This window comes from Lathyrus oleraceus, chromosome 1 (assembly GCF_024323335.1).
Source record: "Lathyrus oleraceus cultivar Zhongwan6 chromosome 1, CAAS_Psat_ZW6_1.0, whole genome shotgun sequence".
NCBI lineage: Eukaryota > Viridiplantae > Streptophyta > Magnoliopsida > Fabales > Fabaceae > Lathyrus > Lathyrus oleraceus.
This window is the reverse complement of record NC_066579.1, coordinates 395,277,565-395,299,863: the sequence shown is the minus strand read 5'-3', so window position 1 is coordinate 395,299,863 and position 22,299 is coordinate 395,277,565.

The following is a 22,299-nucleotide window of genomic DNA, read 5'->3' as shown; positions in this document are numbered from 1 at the left end:
TGTAGTAATTGCTATTTCTATTTTATGCATGTGTTTTGGTAAATATCGATCATATTCAAATGCATATATTAATTCAAATTAAATCAATGGACGTTTACGCAAACAAAACAGAGAAAGTAAAACGAAAGCATTTTTTTTTAGAAACAAAATTGTATTGATTTTGAAAGAGGGCCTATAAACAGGCAATTTGTGTACAAGGAGACAGAAATCCTAGTAAGAGGAAATTGTCGAGAAAACAAAGAAAAAGCTATGAAGGAAAAGTCCTATTGATTTTAATTCTGCTACTGTCATTATGTCTTCAAGCATCTCATCTCCTGCTGTCGGATAGAAGTGATTGGCTTGTTTAGTCCCTTGAACTTGGATGAAGTTGTCTGAGAACGGGACATAGTCATACGCTTTTAATCCCTAATTTTTGCCTGGACCGCCTTTTCAGGTTTTCAGTCCACCAGGATACCCCTTTTTGCCCAAGCCGCCTTTTCAGGTTTTCGACTTGCCGGGTGTACATTTTTATATGTTTATCCCTAATTTTTGCCCGAACCCTTTTGGTTTGCCGGGATGCCCTTACTTTTGCCTAGGTACGTCGACCTAGCGGGTCTCTTTTATGCGTAGTATTTTTTGACTATGTCTGTGTTCACGGGATGTGGGAAGTCCTCGCCATCCATCGTAGCAAGTATCATGGCTCCACCAGAGAATACCTTCTTAACTACAAATGGTCCTTCGTATGTGGGAGTCCATTTGCCCCTGGGGTCACTTTGTGGTAGCATGATACGCTTGATCACCAATTCGCCAATTTGATACACCCGTCTCTTGACCTTTTTGTTGAATGCCTGGGTCATGCGCTTCTGATATATCTGCCCATGACAAACAACCGCGAGTCTCTTTTCATCAATCAAATTTATCTGATCGAGTCGAGTCTGAATCCATTCATCCTCATCTAAGTTTGCCTCTTTCATGATTCTTAGAGAGGGAATCTGAACTTCCACTGGTAGAACGACTTCCATTCCGTAGACTAAAGAGAAGGGAGTTGCCCCTGTCGAAGTGCGTACTGAAGTGCGATAACCATGAAGAGCAAATGGTAACATCTCATGCCAGTCTTTGTATGTTACCGTCATCTTTTGTATAATCTTCTTGATGTTCTTATTAGCTGCTTCTACGGTGCCGTTCATCTTTGGCCGGTACGGAGAAGAGTTATAGTGTTTTATTTTGAACTGCGTGCAGAGTTCAGTAATCATTTTGTTGTTCAAATTGGTGCCATTGTCAGTGATAACTCTTTCCGGGATGCCATATCGACAAATAAGACTATTCTTGATGAACCGTGCCACCACATTCTTGGTGACGGAAACAAAGGAGGCTGCCTCTACCCACTTCGTAAAGTAATCAATAGCCACGAGGATGAAACGATGTCCGTTGGAAGCGGTAGGTTTAATCTCTCCAATCATATCAATGCCCCACATTGCAAAAGGCCAAGGGGCTGTCAACACGTTCAATGGAGCAGGAGGCACGTGTACTTTGTCCGCATAGATCTGGCACTTGTGACAAGTTCTGGAGTGATGGTGGCAATCAGCTTCCATGGTAGACCAATAATACCCTGATCTCAGAATCTTCTTGGCCATTGTATGTCCACTAGAATGAGTCCCGAAAATACCGTCATGCATGTCCCCCATAATCTTTTCTGCTACCTTTTTATCCACACAGCGAAGCAAAGTCGAATCATGATTACGTTTGTATAATATTCCATTACTCAAAAAGAATCTAGCGGAGAACTTCCTCAGGAATTTTCTATCATTGATGAACGCCCCTTCAGGGTATTCCTGAGCTTCTAAATATCTTTTTACTTCGTGGAACCAAGGTTTCTCTTCTACTTCAGCAGCGTTAAGTTCATAACAATATGCTGGTTCATCTAGTCGTTCAATGGTGATCCTGGGAGCTTCATTGTCCCATCTGACTCTGAACATAGATGACATGGTGGCCAAGGCGTCTGCCAACTGATTCTCCTCTCGTGGAATATGTTCGAAGGTAATCTCTTCAAAGTACGGGATTAATGTTAGCACCCGCTCTCGATAAGGGATGAGATTCGGATGTTTAGTGTCCCAGGCTCCTTTGATCTGACTGATTACCAAAGCTGAGTCTCCGTACACACTCAAAAACTTGATTCTCAGGTCTATAGCAGCTCTGAGTCCCAAAATACATGCTTCATACTCAGCCATATTATTGGTACAGTCGAAACATAGTCTAGCCGTGAAAGGCGTATGACAACCCTTGGGGGAAATGATTACAACACCAACACCATTGCCCAATGCATTAGAAGATCCATCAAAAACCATAGTCCATCGGGATCCCGGTTCGGGTCCTTCATCCGGTCCAGGTTTTTCATAATCAGTAACAAGCATGACATCCTCATCTGGGAACTCAAAATTCATAGATTGGTAATCGTCCACCGCTTGATGAGCCAAATGATCAGCTAGCACGCTTCCTTTGATTGCTTTCTGGGTAGTATACTGGATATCATACTCTGTTAAAATCATCTGCCATCTTGCTACTCTTCCGGAGAGGGCAGGTTTCTCAAATATATATTTGATAGGATCCATCTTATAAATCAATAAAGTGATGTGATTCAACATATATTGTCTTAGTCGGCGAGTCGCCCAGGCCAAAGCACAGCAAGTTCTCTCGAGCAGTGAGTATCTTGTTTCACAGTCGGTAAACTTTTTGCTAAGGTAGTATATGGCATGCTCTTTTCGACCAGACTCGTCATGTTGCCCCAACACACACCCCATCGAATTTTCTAACACGGTCAAATACATGATTAGAGGTCTACCTTCAACTGGTGGCATCAGAATTGGAGGTTCTTGGAGGTACTTCTTGATTTTGTAAAAAGCTTCTTGACATTCATCATTCCACATCATCTCTTGATTTTTCCTCAGTAACTTGAAGATGGGTTTGCAAGTAGCGGTCAAATGGGAAATAAATCGGGCAATGTAGTTTAAACGTCCCGAGAAACCTCTGACTTCTTTATCCGTACGGGGAACCGGCATTTCTCGAATAGCCCTCACCTTGGCCGGGTCAACCTCAATTCCTTTACCACTGACAATAAAGCCCAAGAGTTTACCGGATCTTACTCCAAAGGTGCATTTGTTCGGGTTCAATCTCAACTTGTATTTCTTCAACCTCTCAAACAGTTTGTATAAATGATCGAGATGTTCTTCTTCAGTATGAGATCTAGCTTTCATGTCGTCCACATACACTTCTATTTCATGATGGATCATGTCATGGAACAAAACCACCATAGCACGCTGGTACGTTGCCCCTGCGTTCTTTAAACCGAATGGCATTACTTTATAACAGAAAGTGCCCCATTGTGTCACGAACGTGGTTTTCTCCATGTCCTCCGGCGCCATTTTAATCTGGTTATAACCTGAGAACCCATCCATGAATGAGAATACCTTGTGTTGAGCGGTATTATCTACCAGAACATCAATGTGCGGAAGTGGGAAGTCATCCTTGGGACTCGCTTTATTCAAATCTCTGTAATCTACACACATTCGCACCTTACCATCTTTCTTTGGCACTGGTACCACATTAGCAACCCATTGAGGATAAGAAGTAACAGCCAGAAAACCGGCATTGAACTGTTTCATGACTTCGGCTTTGATTTTCTCGGACATTTCAGGACGCATGTGGCGAACCTTTTGCTTAATAGGACGACAATCCTCCTTCATCGGCAGACGATGCACCACTATATCAGTATCCAATCCTGGCATGTCTTCGTAAGACCAGGCAAAAAATCTCAATAGAGTCATGTAACATCTGAATCAACCTTTTCTTAACACTGTTTTCCAAGCCGGCTCCTATTTTGACTTCTCTCTTGTCCACTTCAGTACCCAGATTTACAATTTCGATGGATTCTTCATGCGGCTGTATGGTCTTTTCTTCTTGCAATAATAGTCTGGCAAGTTCTTCAGGTACTTCACAATCTTCCTCACTTCCATCTTCGGCATGGTAGATCGGATTTTCAAAGTCATAATGAACAGTAGCGGAACTATTATCAACAGGATCCAGAGTGGGTAGGGATCTGCAATTCGTTACGTGCGTGTGTGTAAGAAAACATAGCTTGTTTGGAAAATGACAGGAAGAATAAAGAGTGCAATATTTGAATGCAAAAAGTCCATTGATTTATTGAATATGAATATGCTTATGAAAATGACAAACCCTTAACAAATTAGCTATTGTGCCCCGGGCATAGACACAATGCTTTAAAAGTTCAATCGTAAAAATTAAAAACATGCAACCCTAAAATAAACAATAACAATTACTCCTGACTAAAGGAAATCGGGATAGTGTCTTCAGCCTTCCAATTGTTGAGTCCGTCACCAATGGTTGGGAAGATCCAGCTATCTAGGTTGCGATCGTTATCAGCATCTTCTACAGCATTGATCTGATCTTTAAACCCCAAGCCAGACTTATCGGATTTGTACGGTACATCGATCAGTTGACCCCAGCCATTATGACCACCACCTTCAACCACGGCTTGAGCATCTTTCAGGGAAATCATCGCAGGAGGAGCACGAATAACCTTGGGTACCCGGGGAGTTGGCTTAAGGACAGGATTGGGCGGAGGAACCACTTCAAATGACTGACAAGGAGTCTCAAAGAATTCACCATCCATCTCGACATATCTGAAGGCCTGCACACTACTGACAATATACTCCTCTTCCCCACACACAGTGACGATCTTACCCTCTACTGGGTACCTCAGCTTTTGATGGAGAGACGAAGCTACAACACCTGCCCCATGAATCCAAGGGCATCCCAGCAAGCAGGAATAGGCAGGACGAATGTTCATTACATGAAAGGTAGTGCTGAAGACTTGAGGTCCTATCTTGACAGGGAGAATTACTTCACCATGGACGACACTTTTTGCACCATCGTACGCACGCACCACAGTATCGCTAGGTTTCAATTCGATGCTCTTACAATCAAGCTTATCGAGCACAGCTGTCGGCAGCACATTCAAAGAAGAGCCATTATCGATCAACACATGAGCCAAGGTGGTCCCCTTACACTCAATGGAGATGTGCAGAGCTTTGTTATGATTCTTTCCTGCTGGTGTCAGATCAGCGTCGGAAAAGCCTAGGCCGTTGTCGATAGCCAAGTGGGCAACATAATTTTCGAACTGATCAACAGAGGTTTCCTGTGGTACATGAGCAGTCTTCAAGAATTTTATCAATGCATTGGCATGGGATTCAGAAGATAACAACAAGGACAACATCGAGATTTTAGATGGAGTATGCCCCAGCTGTTCTACCACATCAAAATCACTCTTGCGGATGATTTTCAGCACTTCTTCCATTTCCTGCTTGGCAACATCTTCAGTAGTAACTTCGTCCGGTATCTCTGACTGAGAAGGATTGACTGGTCCCTTTCCTCGAGTTTCGGGGGCGGGAGGTGAGATTTCTGGAGAGAAGATCCTTCCACTTCGAGTAATCTTACTAGTCCCAACAATGTCATTAGGATTAGCAGAATTATCAACCTGCTTTACGCCATGGATATAAATATCACCTCCATAATTCCACGGAATGGCTTTGCTGGAGGAATATGGTACCGGGCCAGGTGCGGTAATGATTAGGGGAGCTACCTTGGGCTCAGCAGTAATCTTCACAGGCATTCTAGTGGCGGTGATCTTCACTGGAACTTTGGACCTAGCGATCACAGATATCTCTTCAACAGGATTTTCCACCTTAGGAACCTTTTCAAAGAGAATTGTGCGATCGTCCATCAGCCGTTGAATACCACTCCTCAATTTCAGGCAATCATTGGGTTGGAGTGTACAGAAATCGCAATCTTCAGCACAACCTGGAAATAAACCAGCTTGCGATAGATTCTTCTTGATGGTCAGGAGAGGAGCTGCTAAGTCAGTTGCATTAGAAATGCGAGAATTGCCATCCACAGCATTAACAGTCTTGTCATGGTTAAGCATAGGTGCTGTGATGACATTGGGAGTCTCCGGAGGATCAAATTCAATTTCTCCCGCCTCAATCATATCCTGAATCTTATTCTTCAGCGACCAACAATCGTTTGTATCATGCCCGGGGCTATCGGAGTGGTATGCACACCTGGCATTGGGATTATAACGGGGAGAATTAGTGTTGAGATTTGCAGGAGGATCTCTGAGGGTAATTAGATTGGCTTTTAGCATACCCTGCAGTGCCTGAGCTAAAGTCATATTGATCTTGGTAAACTGCCTTCTCGGCCTGTCTTGTCTGTGCTGGAAGTTTTGAGATGGCAGTGCTGCAATCGTAACTGCTCCAACGGTATGGCCACGATTTTTCTTATTATGACCCCTTTCGCTGTACACAGCATTTGATTCATTCTTTTGATAGGACTTTTTGGTGCTTGCAGAGGTAGCTGCCTGTATCTTTCCACTTCGAATGCCGCTTTCCACACGTTCACCTGTCAATATAAGTTCAGTGAAACCCGATGAGGAACTTCCCAATAGGTGGCTGTAGAATGGGCCAGTCAGTGTACCCATGAACATGTCCACTAACTCTCGGTCAGTCATAGGGGGTTTGACTCTGCCAGCCAGATCTCTCCATTTTTGAGCATATTCTTTGAAGCTTTCTTTAGAGCCCATGGTCATATTCTGCAACTGTAGCCGATTTGGCGCCAGCTCAGAATTGTACTGGTAATGCTTGTAGAAAGCTGTCGCTAAATCAGTCCAGGTGCGGATGCTGGAACTCTCGAGCTGATAATACCACTCCAACTGGGTGTCGGCCAGACTCTCTTGGAAGAAATGGATCCATAGCTTCCTATCCGAGGTATACGGCTGAATCTTTCTCACATAAGCTCTCAGATGCATTTGAGGACAAGATGCCCCATCATACTTGGTGAAAGCGGGGATCTTGAATTTGCGAGGAATGATCACATCAGAGACCAGGCCTAAGCTTTCGAGATCCAGACCGGGCGCCTTCTGGCCCTCCACAGCTAGCATACGCTCTTCCAGTAACTTGTACTTATCATCCTTCAGAGAGTACTGTTCATTCTCATAATCCTCATCTTCGTCCTCCTGGCTGAAGGGATCAGCATTCTCATCTTCCGAGTCAGTTTCTGTCTCCTCTTCTTGATCCTTCGGGAGTCTAATCTTGACTCCTGCAGCCTGTCCTTTATGCCTTCTTCCCGGGTTAATGTAGCTTACGGGTTTCTGGTCTTTCTTCTTCTCGAGCAAGATAGCCTTCAGTTCCTCCTGCCCTTTGGATAAGTTCAGGATCAACTCCTGGAATTGAGCATTTTGAGTCTGGAGATCTTTGACAGTTTGTTCGAGATCCATTTTTGTGTTTGAATCTGTTTGAATCTGTTTGCAATAGGAAGACCGTGAGAATATTGATCCTTTAGAATACCTGTTATGCAATGTCATGTTATGCAATGCAATGTATGAAATGTTTTCAAGGACTTTTGGAATTTAACTCCGCATAAACTACCAAAAAAAGAAAGGACTTTTATTAATAATTTTTAATCAATGTTCATTACAATACAATAAAAGCTAGGTCTCCCAGGGACGGCTTCTTTTCGGGCGAAGATATGCATTGAGTCTTCGTTCCTCATTAAGTTGGCTGGTGAGCTCTAACACTTTCTTCCTTGTAGCACAGAACTGGGCTTCAAAAGTATCCCTTTCCTCTCTCAACTGGATCCAGGATCTCCTTAACTCTTCAACATCGGTAGGCGTATCTGGATAAGGAATGATCTGAGGAGCACCTCCTTCGACTTCTGGTTCAACCACCAATGGTCCGACTGCGAGATATGGCATGACGAGTTCGCGAGCTCTGGCGCGTACCCATCTGAGATAAGGCTCCATAGGAATAGAGTTTTTCTATCCTAAAGTGCTTCTTTTCACCATGCCCCAGGCTCGTACAAATTTCTGACGGAGACCTTGGGAATCGGTGTCATAGTCAAACACAGTGCCTTGAATAATTATTTCATGTGGACCCTCTCTTCGAGCATACCCCAACTGGCGTAGGGCTAAAGCTGGGTTATAAGTAATACCTCCTCTTATCCCCAGGAGTGGTACGTTGGAGAATTCTCCACAACGGTCAATGATGATAACATTTTCTTTGAGATGAGGACACCAACGGATGCCTGAGTGGGAAAGCGACATTATCCTTTGAGACCATTTCAAACTCTGCTCATTCTTCAAGGCTGATGGAGGAAGGTGCGAAATAAACCACCTAGACAATAAAGGTATGCAGCACATGAGAGTCCCTTGCCTTTTCATAGTACGAGTGTGAAGGGAATGCAAAATGTCTCCAAGCAAGGTAGGTACAAGGTTATGAGTGAGAAATATCTTAATAGCATTCATGTCTATGAATTGGTCCGGGTTAGGAAATAACACCAAACCATAGATTAGTAATGCTAGGACATCTTCGAAAGCATGGACATTCATAACTTTTAAGAATTCTCGGGCCTTATTTATCATAAACTTGGCAAGTAAACCCTTAACTCCACTTCTTGTTACCCAATTAGTTTCAATATCGGACTTTGTCATGTGTAAAGCTGCGACAACTTCTTCAGACTTCGGAATCTTTTCTAAACCACTGAAAGGTGTTCGATCAAGGATAGGTATCCCAAGCATCCTGGAGAATTCTTCTAATGTGGGTACCAACTGATAATCTGGGAATGTGAAGCAATGATGTTTAGGATCAAAGAACTGGAACAGAACTCTCATCATATCTTCTTTGAAATCAGTGGTAACCAAATTGAGGAGGTGGCCATGTTTCTTGGTGAACTGAGTCTGATCAGGAAGTTCTGACACTAAACCCTTTAGTTGAGGAGAGATTGCCACAAAATTGATCCGAATGGTCTTTCTGGAAGCCATAGCCCTGTTTCAGAGCAAAGTTAAATCCCTAAGTCCTTGAAATGGTTAGTACAATGCCATGATGTTATGATGTTATGATGTCATGATGTTATGATGTTAAGTAAACAACAAGCACAAACAAGTCACACAACAATCCTTCATAGGTTTTAAGGCTTGCATGAGTTCCATAGGTAAGTACCCTCCCCACTGAAGTTTGGTTGGTTCAACCTGTCCTAGAATAGTAACCGGGTTCTAGAAGGATCTCAAATCATTGACCTTCCTTTAAGTCCACTTCAGTGCAACACCAAGTGGTTGACCGAAGCTTCCCTAAAGTCCAATCTCAAAGAGTGTAGTTATCTCACTACTTTCTAATGGCTAGGATGAGTCAATTAGGGTTCTAAAGGTCTGGTTAATACTTTGATGACACCACGCGGAAGCCAAATTTTTCCTCAAGTAAACATGAGGAACATCAGGACATCCAAAGTGTCATATTAACCGTAGCCATCATTTTGACCATTCCAGTATACGCCGGATAGTCGCGATGATCTATTGCTACTTACCTAAGGTACACTAGATCCGGGTGTAGGATCTTTCACTCAAGCAGAACATACCCAAGCAATCCCTTAAAAGTAAATCAAACAATTTGAATAAGTGATCTTTAAGGTAACCTCTCTTTTTAAGGATCCCCAGCAGAGTCGCCAGTTCTGTCATACGGTGAACTGACTTTAATGTGTTTTTAATCGCAATGTCGCGGTTAGCAAGAGTCGCCACCGACTTTTCTTTTATCCAATAAGGAAAGGTGGAAAAGAACAGGAAAGACCTTAATTAGATTTTGGGTTCGGGAGGTACATTATACAAAGGGAAGGTGTTAGCACCCTTTGTATCCATGGTTATCCATGGGCTCTTAATTGCTTGATCACTTATGTTTGTCTGAAAAAAGTGTTTGTGAATTGTTTTGAAATTGTTTTGAAAAAAAAGAATTTAACTTTGTAATGATTCTCGTATGAATGTATACAAAGTGGTTATCTTGTTTGGTTTTGAAGGTTGTTTAGAAAAATATAACTCGGTAATGATTCTCGTATGAATGTATACCAAGTGGTGATTTTCTAAAAGAGGTTTTGAAAGGTGTGAGGTGCGAACAGTATTTTTAAGTCGTGAATAAGCAATTAAGAGTTATACCTATCCGAGGTCTTTATAAGTATTTCCTATCCTTATGAGGGTAAAACTGTCCTTACTATTGAGAAGTAAGTAGTTTTATCCTTTGGATGTAAAAGGGTCATCGTAGGGTCATCGAAGGCAACAGTTGTAAGGATACCTTAGCATTCGAAGGGACTATCATCATTTAACCGTAGGCTACACCGAAGGGTCATCGAGGGACAAAATCATATATTCGAAGGCAACATCCGAGGGACTATGATTTATTTTAGAGGGACATGATGATTTAATCGAAGGGTCTTTGCTAATGGTATCCCCACGTTCGCGGGACATGACCGTAATACCGTAATATCGTAAGGCAACAAAGAGAGGTCCAAGATCACATATTCAGAGGCAATATTTTACAATTAATTAAGTATTTAAGGTGAGTTCCCATCTTGTAGTCAATTAAGTAATTAGGATGCATATCCACATTAAAACCAATTACGTAATCAGGATGAATTTCCACATTAAAATTAATTACGTAATCGGGATGAAGATCCACATTAAAATTAATTAGGCAATTCGGATAAATCTCTACATTAAAATTAATTAGGTAATTCAGAGTCCATCTCCATAAGGGTACCCCCACAAATAAAGTGGAATATCTAGCCGGCCGTTTCTTCGAGAATACGTAAGCCTTTACACAATTCAACACACGGGTTAGAACATCGAGACAAAGTGCAATTGCAGATTGCACCACAAAATAAACACAACAGTCATAAAGTCAGGCCAAATAAAGCAAAATTATAATGAAGCTTGATTAGACAAACATAAGGCAGAACAGAAAAGAAACAAAACAGCCACTGCCTCGTTCGCTTCTGCTTCGCCTAGCGAAGGCTTAGCGAGTGCTCGCTATGAGCTCGCTTAGCGATGTGCTAGCGAGCGGCTGCTGGTTTTGAATTTGATAGCAGCATGGTCTCCGGAACCCTGAACTTTGTGGCATTGCATTACAGGAATAACATGGACAAACATTCAGGATATTCAAGCATATTTAAATTCGCATGTGAGATCAAATTACATATCCGAAAATTAAATCATGATGCCTTATGTATGTAGAGATTATCGATTAAAAGCATAAAACATTAGAGATACGCAAACCTGTTTGCAACCGAGCTACGATGTTGAAGGGATTGACCACTCTTGGTATCGGATGGAATTGGGCGGCGGTAGCTTCGGAGCGGAGGAGAGGCCTTCAGGGTTTCTTTACTCGGAACTCTCTAAGGTAGCCTCCAGGGTTTTTGTGCCAGGGTTTCTGTCCGTCTTCTTTCTCCGTCCTTTTTCGTGGCTGAAGTGTCGGTATTTATAGTGGTTGTGGTGACCTAATGGGCTCAGAATGAAGCCCGAAAATTATGATATTCGCAAGCTTCGCTAGGCGAGCGTGTAGCGAAGGTTCGCTAGGCGAAGGATTTGCTCGCCTAGCGAGCAGGCAATTTGTGACCTAATGGGCTCAGAATGAAGCCCCATAATTCTGGCATTCGCAAGCTTCGCTAGGCGAAGGAGTTGCTCGCCTAGCGAGCAAGCTAGTTTGGGCCCTTTCTGAATTGGGCCTGTTGTGAGCTGGGCTTTTGTTCTTTTACGGTCAGTGTCTTGCTGAATAAGTTGAAGTGCCTTAGAAATCCCTTGTAACATTAACGGGCAAATTTTGGGGTATAACAGTCTGTGAACAGATCCTCCGTCTCTATCCATAGTATCCGAAAGTAACGTCCCTAGATCTCACCCAGAACCAGAGCAGGATGCCTGCTCTGATACCAATTGAAATTCTGGTATCAGATATGAGATGTTGAAGGTAATATCACGACACTAATATCTGAACAATCTAAACAAGATAAAAGATAAAGAACAATAGTACAAGTGACACAAGCAATTGCTAACCCAGTTCGGTGCAAACTCACATACGCCCGGGGGCTACCAAGCCAGGAAGGAAATCCACTAAACAGAATTAGTTCAAAGACTCTCAGTAAACAAATTCAAGTTATAGTCTTTTCACCTAATCTCTACCCGTGTGACTTCTATCTAAGAACTCTTAGATAAGAGATCCTACTCACTCCCCCTCAATCACAGCAGTGATGTAAAAACAAATATTACAATGAAAGAAGACACTCTTCAAGAACACATACTTGATCGTGCTTAAAAGCTTCAACAAAGTAAACACACACTCATGCTTCAAAGCTTAGAGTGGACAAATTACAACTCAAAAGTCAGTCCAATTCAACCATCAATGGATGAATGAATGGCTCACAATACACACGACCACACAAGACTAAAACCCTTATTCTCTCTCAATATTTTGTTCGTTATTTCTTGTGTATAAAACCAGGTTTTCCATGCCCATTATATAGAAGTGTTTGACTGGGCTTGGACATCATAAAACCCTAAAACTATTTTCCATTCGTATCTTCTTATGACAGCTGATCATATCTTGTTGGAAAATAAATCAATCTGGTTTTAATTATTGATTGAATGGCGCGTTCAATCATCACATCAATCACACAAGGATTAGCATAAAAAGCGCAATCACAAAATACATAACATTCAGACTGAATGTTCTATACACAGATGTCTTGACATCTCAGCAATATCCTGCACGTCCATATTTTAAACACCTTGCAGGAACATGTTATCTCATGTCAAGGTAACACTTGCGGCAACTTGTGAAAACTCTAGGTTTTATTAAAATTGATGCCAACACATAGAACCAACACTTATGTTGAACTCGCCGGTTTTGGTCATATAAGCAAGATTTTATCTTGGTTGGTAGATAACAAATTCATTCTTGCTTTATGCAAAATATGGCATCCCGAGACACACATATTCTGGTTCCCAACCGGTGAGTGTACCGTGATGTTAGAAGACGTCTACATGCTTTTGGGACTGCCCATTGAAGGTAAGGCTGTAAATGGTAAAACCAACTATGCAAATTCAATTTGCATGGACCTCTTGGAGACTGATTTCTTAGATGATAACTCAAGAGGTCAAGGTATACTCCTTTCATGCCGTAAGTTATACTATAACAGTTTATACTTAGATGAGCATCTATCGAAGATGCTCGAATAATAAAAACTAGGTTTTACATTATGCTTTTAATTGGTTCTTTTTTATTTCCTAAAGGTGGTGGTTCTAGTATGCATATTACGTATTTACCTTTACTTACACATGTATATAGAATAGGAAGTTACAGTTGGGGATCTGCTTGTCTAGCCTATCTCTATAGCTCCTTGTGAAAAAATCACACAAAGACACATCTACGTTTTCTGGATGTGCTGTTTTGCTCCAAGCATGGGGTTGGTCAAGACTACCGTCCCTAGCACCCGTCAACAACAACCCTTTCACATTCCCTTATGCACAAAAGTAAGTTGTTTAAATTGCTATATATTTACTTACTTCTTTAAAGATTATTAACTCTAACTAATATTTTTTACCTTTTTGGTGTAGATGGTCTGCATGTGATATGAGTTATAACAGATGTCCTAGACATTGTATTACTCAGTATCGCAATTTGTTGGATCACCTTCGGCCGACAGACGTAAGGATAATAACCTCATTAGTTTGTTATAATTTGTTAACTTCTTCTACCTATATTATAATCCTATTTTCTTTCACATTTCAGTTCATTTGGCGTCCATACCTTAATTTGGATCATGACCATGAGGTCAACGCTGAAGACGCGACCGTATGGACTGCATGCACACCGATAATACGATTCACAACTGTGGAGATGCACAACAGTGATCGTGTGAAGTTGCAGTTCGGTTTGCCCCAAAACATCCGAGATCCCCTAGCAAGCCTAGGAGAATGGCATATGCGCAAAGTTAACGACCAATGAAACTTCAATCCATGGCAAAGCTTCGCAAGATCGGAGTGTCGCAAATGGAAGCACCACCATGACCATGTCTTAACTGACGCAGTCATGCCAAATGAAGAAAAACCAAGTCGTACTTATATGGCTTGGTACAGATCGGTTGGTTTTTAGTTCATCGCCGAGGATATGTACATGTATGACCCATGCCAACAAACTTACACACCTGACACCTTAACATCAAACCCCCAACAACATTGTCAGACCGGATACACATAACCCCTTGTCTGGCAAACGTTCCGTTCAACCAACACACAAACATACAACCAAAACATGCCATAAACCCAACCCCAATACCAAGAGCATACCTCATACCACCACCAACAAATTGATATTCAACCTGAGACCCAACATCGCTTCGCACCCAACACATCACCCTACCAAAGCCGTCTTAGCCAGAACACCCAGCTATCATTCAACACCAACCGCCCCTCCTCCTACCATAGCCAAGAAGCCCAAACCTCACAAAACCAAAACCTCCAACAACCCTATCTCTACCAAACACCCCAACAACCTTTCCAACCTTTCCTCGACGCATCATTCACACCCATGTCTCCCTTCAACTGTCCTGGTCGCCCACCAATGAGTCAAACACAACCCAACTACTCTGGTATGGGTCATGAACTCAGCTACGGTGGTACACCCTCGATGCATACTGAAGACTATACCGACTTGTCTGACTACCTCAACATATCATCTCCTGTAGTTGGTAGTGACGCTCCTGGCCCCTCAGATGCTCAAACACCAGTAGTGAATCATCAACGTGGGTTAGGGCCACGGGTTAGGGTAGCTAGGGGATGTGGGACCGAAGGTCGGTTAGGTGATCCCGATCATCACCATTAGGCTTTTTTGTATAAACGTAAAATTTTATTAATATCAATTGGTCTTATTTCAAAATTATGTATCACGTAGACCATTTAGGCAAAAAAATTGCATTTTACACTGAGGTGCCAATCCAATTGGCGCCTCCTTTGTAAAAATACACATAGGCGCCAATTGGATTGGCTAGGGCATGTGCCCTAGCCAATCCAATTGGCGCCTCCATTCAATTTTTAAGAGGAGTCCCCAATTGAATTGGCGCATCCTCCTAAAAATGGGGTAGTTTGGAATTTTTTGTGAAACCAGGGGTATTTTGGGAATTTCCTTGAAAAATTGGGTTATTTTGATAAAAAATTTGAAACTTGTTATAAAAAAATATAAGAAATTAAAATTAAAAATAAATATTTGTTGCTCTACATATGATTGATAATAAAATTATAAGAGTTCGCCCAATCACTAGTCCAAAATTAAATTTCTCATCTAATGGATCTTGACTTGTGCACGGCTCCACAAACTGAACTCTATGCAATATATTTACTCTATACAATATATTTACTTTGTGTCAATTTCCATACAATTCTACTGGTATCTTAAGCGTTGGTTTATCTGAAGATTGAAAAGAACTCATACTCTTTCCGTAGGCTTCCGTACAACACCTTGGAAAGAAGAACCTCCTTTTTTAATGGAATAGTCTGAATTAATCACAACTCCACACACTCTTCCAAGCCTCTGAAATCTTAAACAAATCTTCAAGGAAACGTGAAATCCAAAACGAATCTCCTCACTCAATCACAAATATTCAAAGATAATATTCAGATTCATGCAACAATAGAAAAAGAATGAGATAGAAGATTAAAGAAATCGTTTGCAAGTGTTCAAGAAAGATTCAAAATTCTTTTAAAAATGAAAGAACAATATATTTCCTTCAAAAAAATTATATTTTTTTATATATTTGTAATATTTGAATTTTGTAGTGATTCTAATACTTGTTTTGTGAAATTTCAACAATCACTGACAATTGTTTGTCATTTGTCTTGAAGATAATAATAATTCTGTTTTTGATTTTTTTCAAACAAACATCCATATATATATATATATATATATATATATATATATATATATATATATATATATATATATATATATATATATATATATATATATATATATATATATATATATATATATATATATATATATATATATATATATATATATATATCAGTCACACACATTCCAACAAAAATAAAATGGAACAAAATGATACAAATTTGCCCCAACGTTCCTAGGGTTAGCACATTAAAAACTCTTATATATCAAAGTATATTGTTTACTTGATTAATGTACGATCATAAGCTTTCTTTCGCTCCTCGCATGATGCAGCTAAGAGCGGCTATAGTAATCAATTGCAATTTCCATGCAGTGAAATATGCAGTGAGTCAATTGTAGAAATATGTTCATGATTAGATGCAGTTGTCCAAAAATTCATTGAACTACGACCTGTTCGGTTTAACTAGTGCAATGCCAATAACTTGCATTTGGAAGCATCGTCGACACAATAGTAGTTTAGTCCGTCATTGAAAAACAGCATGTGTTCGTCAGGATCTCTTTTCCCGTTGTATTCTTCTAGTTTTAGGGGGTTTTGCATGGATTTGGGAATTTTTTTTCCAAAATCCGAGCACATAAAGGATGTTTAGGTTATGCTTGGCTTGGTTGATGTTCATTATAGTTCGGGGAGGGAGTATAACTGTCTTGATCTCCACCCAGACTCCGAGGAGGGGAATTACGCTTCCCGTCTTTAGAGTGTTCTTTTGGTTTCTAAAATTTCTTGCCTTCTTTCGCCGCAAACTCCTCTGGCCGTTTAGAACAGTTTTTTCTCGAATCGGGTTCTTGCATAGTATTTTATTGGGGTTGGATATGATGGAGACTTTCTTCTAATGCTTTGAAATTTTGTTGTTGAATGTCGTATAAATTTCATTTATCAACTAGTTTGCACCTTGAGATCTAAGGTTTGCCTATAGAATTCCAAAATCACATGAGATCTCAGGTCACTCCATAGGAATTAGGGATTTAATCTTAGGCGACGATGTTTGGATCATTCTTGGTTGCGGTGGTGGAAGGACTAGGTCTGATTGCTGAAGAGTGTTGAACTCGAGGCTTGTATTGACGGTAGTATGAGTTATTTTTGGTCGACTAGTGGTTGACGGTGCTACGCCAACAATAGATAGAGCAGTTTCGCATGTAGTGGCTAAACACGTAGCTCTTGATACTTCCATTTCTATGGACCAATGGAGTTTATAAGCATTGAAAGTCAAATATATATTAACGTCAAATTCGATTCATTTAAACCTAAGTGGAACTTCTCCCTTTTGTCAAATCCTTCATTTCAAAGTTGAACCAGATTCCACGCTAGAAGATCTAAAGCGGAGATGGAAAATAGTGGTGTATACGGGAATCAAGAATCGATTCCCATAGACGACACCACTGTTCCATTTCGGAACTAGAAATGTATAGAGTCACGGAAGTTGCGAAAGAGGATAGCTTCTGATGCGACAAAACGGTGGTGTACCTACAAGGTTAACACTCTGATGCTCAATTCAGTATGTGAATGATGAAAGAGTATTCAAATTGTGTTTGGAACTTGTTACCTGAAATGGCATCATCTTGTATATATAAGGGAGAGAAATAATTATCTCGCTACTTTCCCCACATGGAATGTGGAAGACCATTGGATGCGTTGAAGGAATGAATCTCATGCTTCCGAATTATTGAAGGTTCAGTGGTCAAGATCACATTCTAGAAGATTTAATAAGCACTTGATTTGGATCCAAAATGTTACGCCTTGTGGTGACCGGCTCAGAAAAGGAACACACCTGACTTGGAGAAATCCATGGAGCTCTTTCTTATGATGGTCAGATCTATGAGGATGTGGCCTAATCGATAAGGATATGGTCGACCCAAAACAGGTAGAGAATGAGATATTTCATATTTCCATTTGGTTGAACTTTCTTTATGCTAAACACCACAGAAAACATTAATAGGTTCGGTTCCAAAGCACAAAAGTGTATCTTGTTAGGATACTCTGAACTCTCTAGAACTTACATGGTGTATAACATTGAAATTTTATTTATTGAAGAATAAATTCATGTAAAATTTAATGACAAAGATCTTAACTATAATACATCAAAGCTAGTAGAATAACAATTGCATATTTCCATATAGTTAAAAAGACAATATCAATATCCTATAAAGGAAATGCACCTACCAACAAAGCTTATGGTTAAGAAGCGTCTTGGAAACAAGGCTTTGGTGACATAATAGACTATGGACAAAAGGCCTTTTGAGAATCATATGATTCTAGAGGATATAACCTTAGCCATGAATGAAAGTACATGTCTTCGTATTCAGAAGAGCTTATCTTGGAAAGGAATGAACATCATCCATAAAGCTTCATATGTTTCTTATGGAGCAAATGCGTAAACATAAATAAACAAAATCCCCGAGTATTCAATTTATGCAATCTATAATTTTTACACAATACAAATATATTCAATTAATCTTATAGGTACATAATGTGATTAATGGTCTTTGTCGTGCAGATGTTGAAACTATGGAACAAATATTTTGTTCATACCCACTTGCTTACCATATTCATATGTTTCTTTATGGAGAATTTGGAATATTGTAAATGCGTAAACACAATTAAACAAAATTGTGTTGATCACAAAAGCTGGAAATAAACCATAAATAACATACCGAGACGAATTGAATGGTGCAATTTTCTATGATTTTTATCTAAAAATGGATCTTCAAAACAATTGTGAGAATGTGGAAATAAGGAAGAGAGACAATAAAAAGATAAAATTAAAGAAGAAGAAGAAGAAGAAGAAGAAGAAAACATATGAATCTCCAACCATGTAGTAAGGCAATTGTGAGATGGTGGAAATGAGGAAAATCTGAACAATAAGTTGCAATATCGTAAGTGCGTAAACTCAAATAAACAAAATATGTGAATATTTAAATTATGCAATCTATAACAGTTACATAGTACAAACACATTCAACAAATTTTATAGGTGTAAGACCCCAATTTTGTCCCTAAGATCCCTCATGGCATCATAACATTTCATTTGCATAACCTCGAGGATCATTAGCATCTTGGTTCCCTTTGCCTTTGGGTGGTACCTTCTGTGAGTTGGTTTGAGATCACCAAGCATGCTTGAATTGTATATCATTGATTTTCTCATTTTGTTTACTAACCAAAAGCACAAAATATGTCACTAACATTTTTGTTTGTAGCTTGAGCAATCACAAGGTCCAAAGCTTCTAGGAGATCATTGGTACAAAGACATGGTCAAGAGGAGATGATAGCAAGCATGGAAATGGTTCCCAAAGCTCCCATCCATCAAATATGCCTCCCTAGTACCTCAATGCATCATTTTGATCAAAGCAAGTCAAAGGGTTTGAGGTCTTGTTCTTCAGAGAAATCCTAATTCATCTGTGCATCACAATGCCTTGCTCATGAAGCAACCTCAACCCATGGTCAAATGAAATCAAGGGAAGTTCTTTAACTCTTAATTTCATGCATATTTGAACTTATTTGAGTGTCCTCAATCATCAATTCATCAAGATATGAGTTGTGGACTTGAGAAGTTGATCAGTCAATTCATCTAACTATTTTGAAATGCATTGAGACCTAACTTTTTATGTGTTGGTCAAATGGAGATTATTCCAAAAGAAAAAATGTTCTTAAGGACAATATGAACAACTTTCATGTTCATCAAAAATTGATTTGAAGCATGTAAGACCATCTTCCACTCCAATACATTATAGGTCATTTTGACTGAAACCCTAATTCTAGGTCAACTTCCCAAGGACATAAATCATTCATTGTTTATGATTTTGAGGTGGGATCAAATGAATTGGAAATCTTAAGATGTCTACTTCAAATGTTATGTTGAACAAAATTTCAAAATCTAAAAGGAAATACATGTGATAATGCAAGACATTATAGGTCCTTTTGGGTTAAATGCATTAAAAGTCAAAAAAGTCCAACTTCAAATGCCCATAACTCTTTCATCAAAAATCCAAATGATGAAACATTTAAGTTCATTTTGATTGTTTTGAAAAGATATACAACTTTGATGTTGGAGGTTTTTCCATTTGAGGCTTGCATCATCAAAACAGAGGGGCTTGAAAATTGGCCAATTTTAGAAACTTTGCCTTGACATATCATGCACCTTGCACTTTAAACTCAAATTTCATAAATTTCCACACTTCAAATGAGTTTTTGTCCAACATAACATTTGTTCCTTATACAAAGACCTTTCCAACCATTACCCATATACCTATGTCTGGATTTTCTAAATGGTACTTTCGAAGAGATGATTGTTTAGGTACAAATGAGGAATTCACTTGAAATCTTGTTACATAAGCAATTGCCTTGCAAGTCACACGTCCAATTCCATTTGGCTGATGCTCAGAATTCATTTGGCATTGTTTTTGGGCCTTGTGCATGATCATGCAAGCCCATGCAATGAAGCTCCACATGCCATGCACACGGATTGTTCACATTCTCCTTGCCACTTCCTCTATAAATAGAGACCTCATTCCATTCATTTCACAAACCTAATTCAACCTGAAATGCTGCAGAATTCTTTCCATAGCCATCACTAAAGAAGCAAATTCCATTTTTCTCAAATTTTTTCAGATCTAAAATTCAACTTCATCTGGTTGAATTCTTAGATCTAATGCTTCTAAACCTTCATCATTCATCTCATTGAACTTTTGTTTTGGCAAAGCAAGCAAGGCATCGAGCTCAAGCTACCAGAATTCAAGCTTACATTCCAACTGGTATTTTCTTCGATTCTCATCATCCATGGACCTTTTTGCTTGGATCTAATGTTTTCTGAAGTCCTCACTTGAGAGGCAAGATAGTGGTAACTTCAATTTTGCTTTTCCTTGATCTGTATTTTGCATACCTGAATCTTCCACCTCAGATTTCTCAATTTATAGGAATCTTGAGTGTGATTCAAGGTTACAGGGGTGATGTACATCACCCCAGCTTCATTTTGGTATCAAGATCGTGCATTTCCATGAAGGTTTGAAAACCTGCAAGATCGACCGGAATCTGCAGGCTCACCGGAGAAGAAGGTGGCTCCGGTGGCCGCCTGTTGCCAGTTTGAATGCTGGCCGTTGGATGTGATTCCCAGATCGAATCCTGACCATTGCTTGTTATGACTTTTATTTATTTTCCATGTGAGTGCATTGACCGTGGATCACAATGAGCACGCACCTCTGGATCCTTGGATCTGCCAGCTCAATTAATGAGCTCAGATCCAAGGGCTCTCGTTTTTTGCATTTTCTATTTTCTGGTTTTAATTTCTTTAATTCCAATTATTTTCAAAAATCAATATCTCTTTCATTTTTAATCCAAAAATTATGGGACCAATTGCATTATTTCCCAAATAATTTCTAGTTTCTATTTCTGATTTTTAATTATATTTATTTTATTATTTGATATTTTTTGTGAATTTTCTCTTTTTCTGGTTATTTTTAACTTATTTTAAATAGTTTTTGATATTCAAAAAATACAAAAATATTTTCCTAACCTATTTGAATGATGATGGATCTATGAAAAATATTCTCATCAATTTTTGAATTGATTTGAGATTTATTTGAGATTTTAGTTCAATTAGGTTATTTTTATTCATTTTTAATTGATTAAAAATAGTTTCTGACTTTTAAAAATGCTGAAATTTTTTGTCAAACTTTGTTTGACCTTGTTGAACTTAGGATAAATTACTTGGACCTTTCAAGGTTGATTTGAAGTAATTTTGAAGTTTGACCTTTCCATTTTATTTTTAATTCAAGTTTAATTAAATATTAAAAAATGCCAAAAATAGTTTATTCATTTCTTGACTCCCAATCTTCATCTCACTTCTGTTTTTGATTGTTTGACCTTGACTTTCAATGTTATTGGTCAACATATAAGGATTGATACATTGTATTTCATTTAATGCACTTTAATTTTGCCATTTCCATTTCTCTTATCCATCTTCTCCTCCTTCTTCTTCTATTTCTTTTCTTCTTGATCAATGAGTTGAAGGTTGATAAGTTAGCATTGGTTAGGGAGATTTAACCTTCTTTGATTCAAATCTAATTCATCTTAATCAATTGATCAAGTGAATGGCTTTGCATTAAGGATAGGCTGTCTTTTAAATCATGCAAAAGGCTTAAACCAATACAAGATCAATTCTCATTTTCTTTTTGGCATGGCAGGTTTTTGGGACTTGGTTCACTAATCAAGACTCCTAACTTGTGTTTGTTGCCTACATTATTATTGACCGGCCTCAGATAGTTGTGACTTCTACATAAGTCCAATTACGATTGCTTAACATAACGCTAAATTTGCCTTATGGCACACTAACTACTAACACCAACCATTGGCAATTAACATTTACTTTATGCAATTTACTTTTCTTGCACATATTATCCATTTGCTTTTCTCTTTGCTCATTTGAGCACATGTTTATGTTAATGCCATTTGCCTTTTGCTCACTTGAGCACATAATTGTGTATAT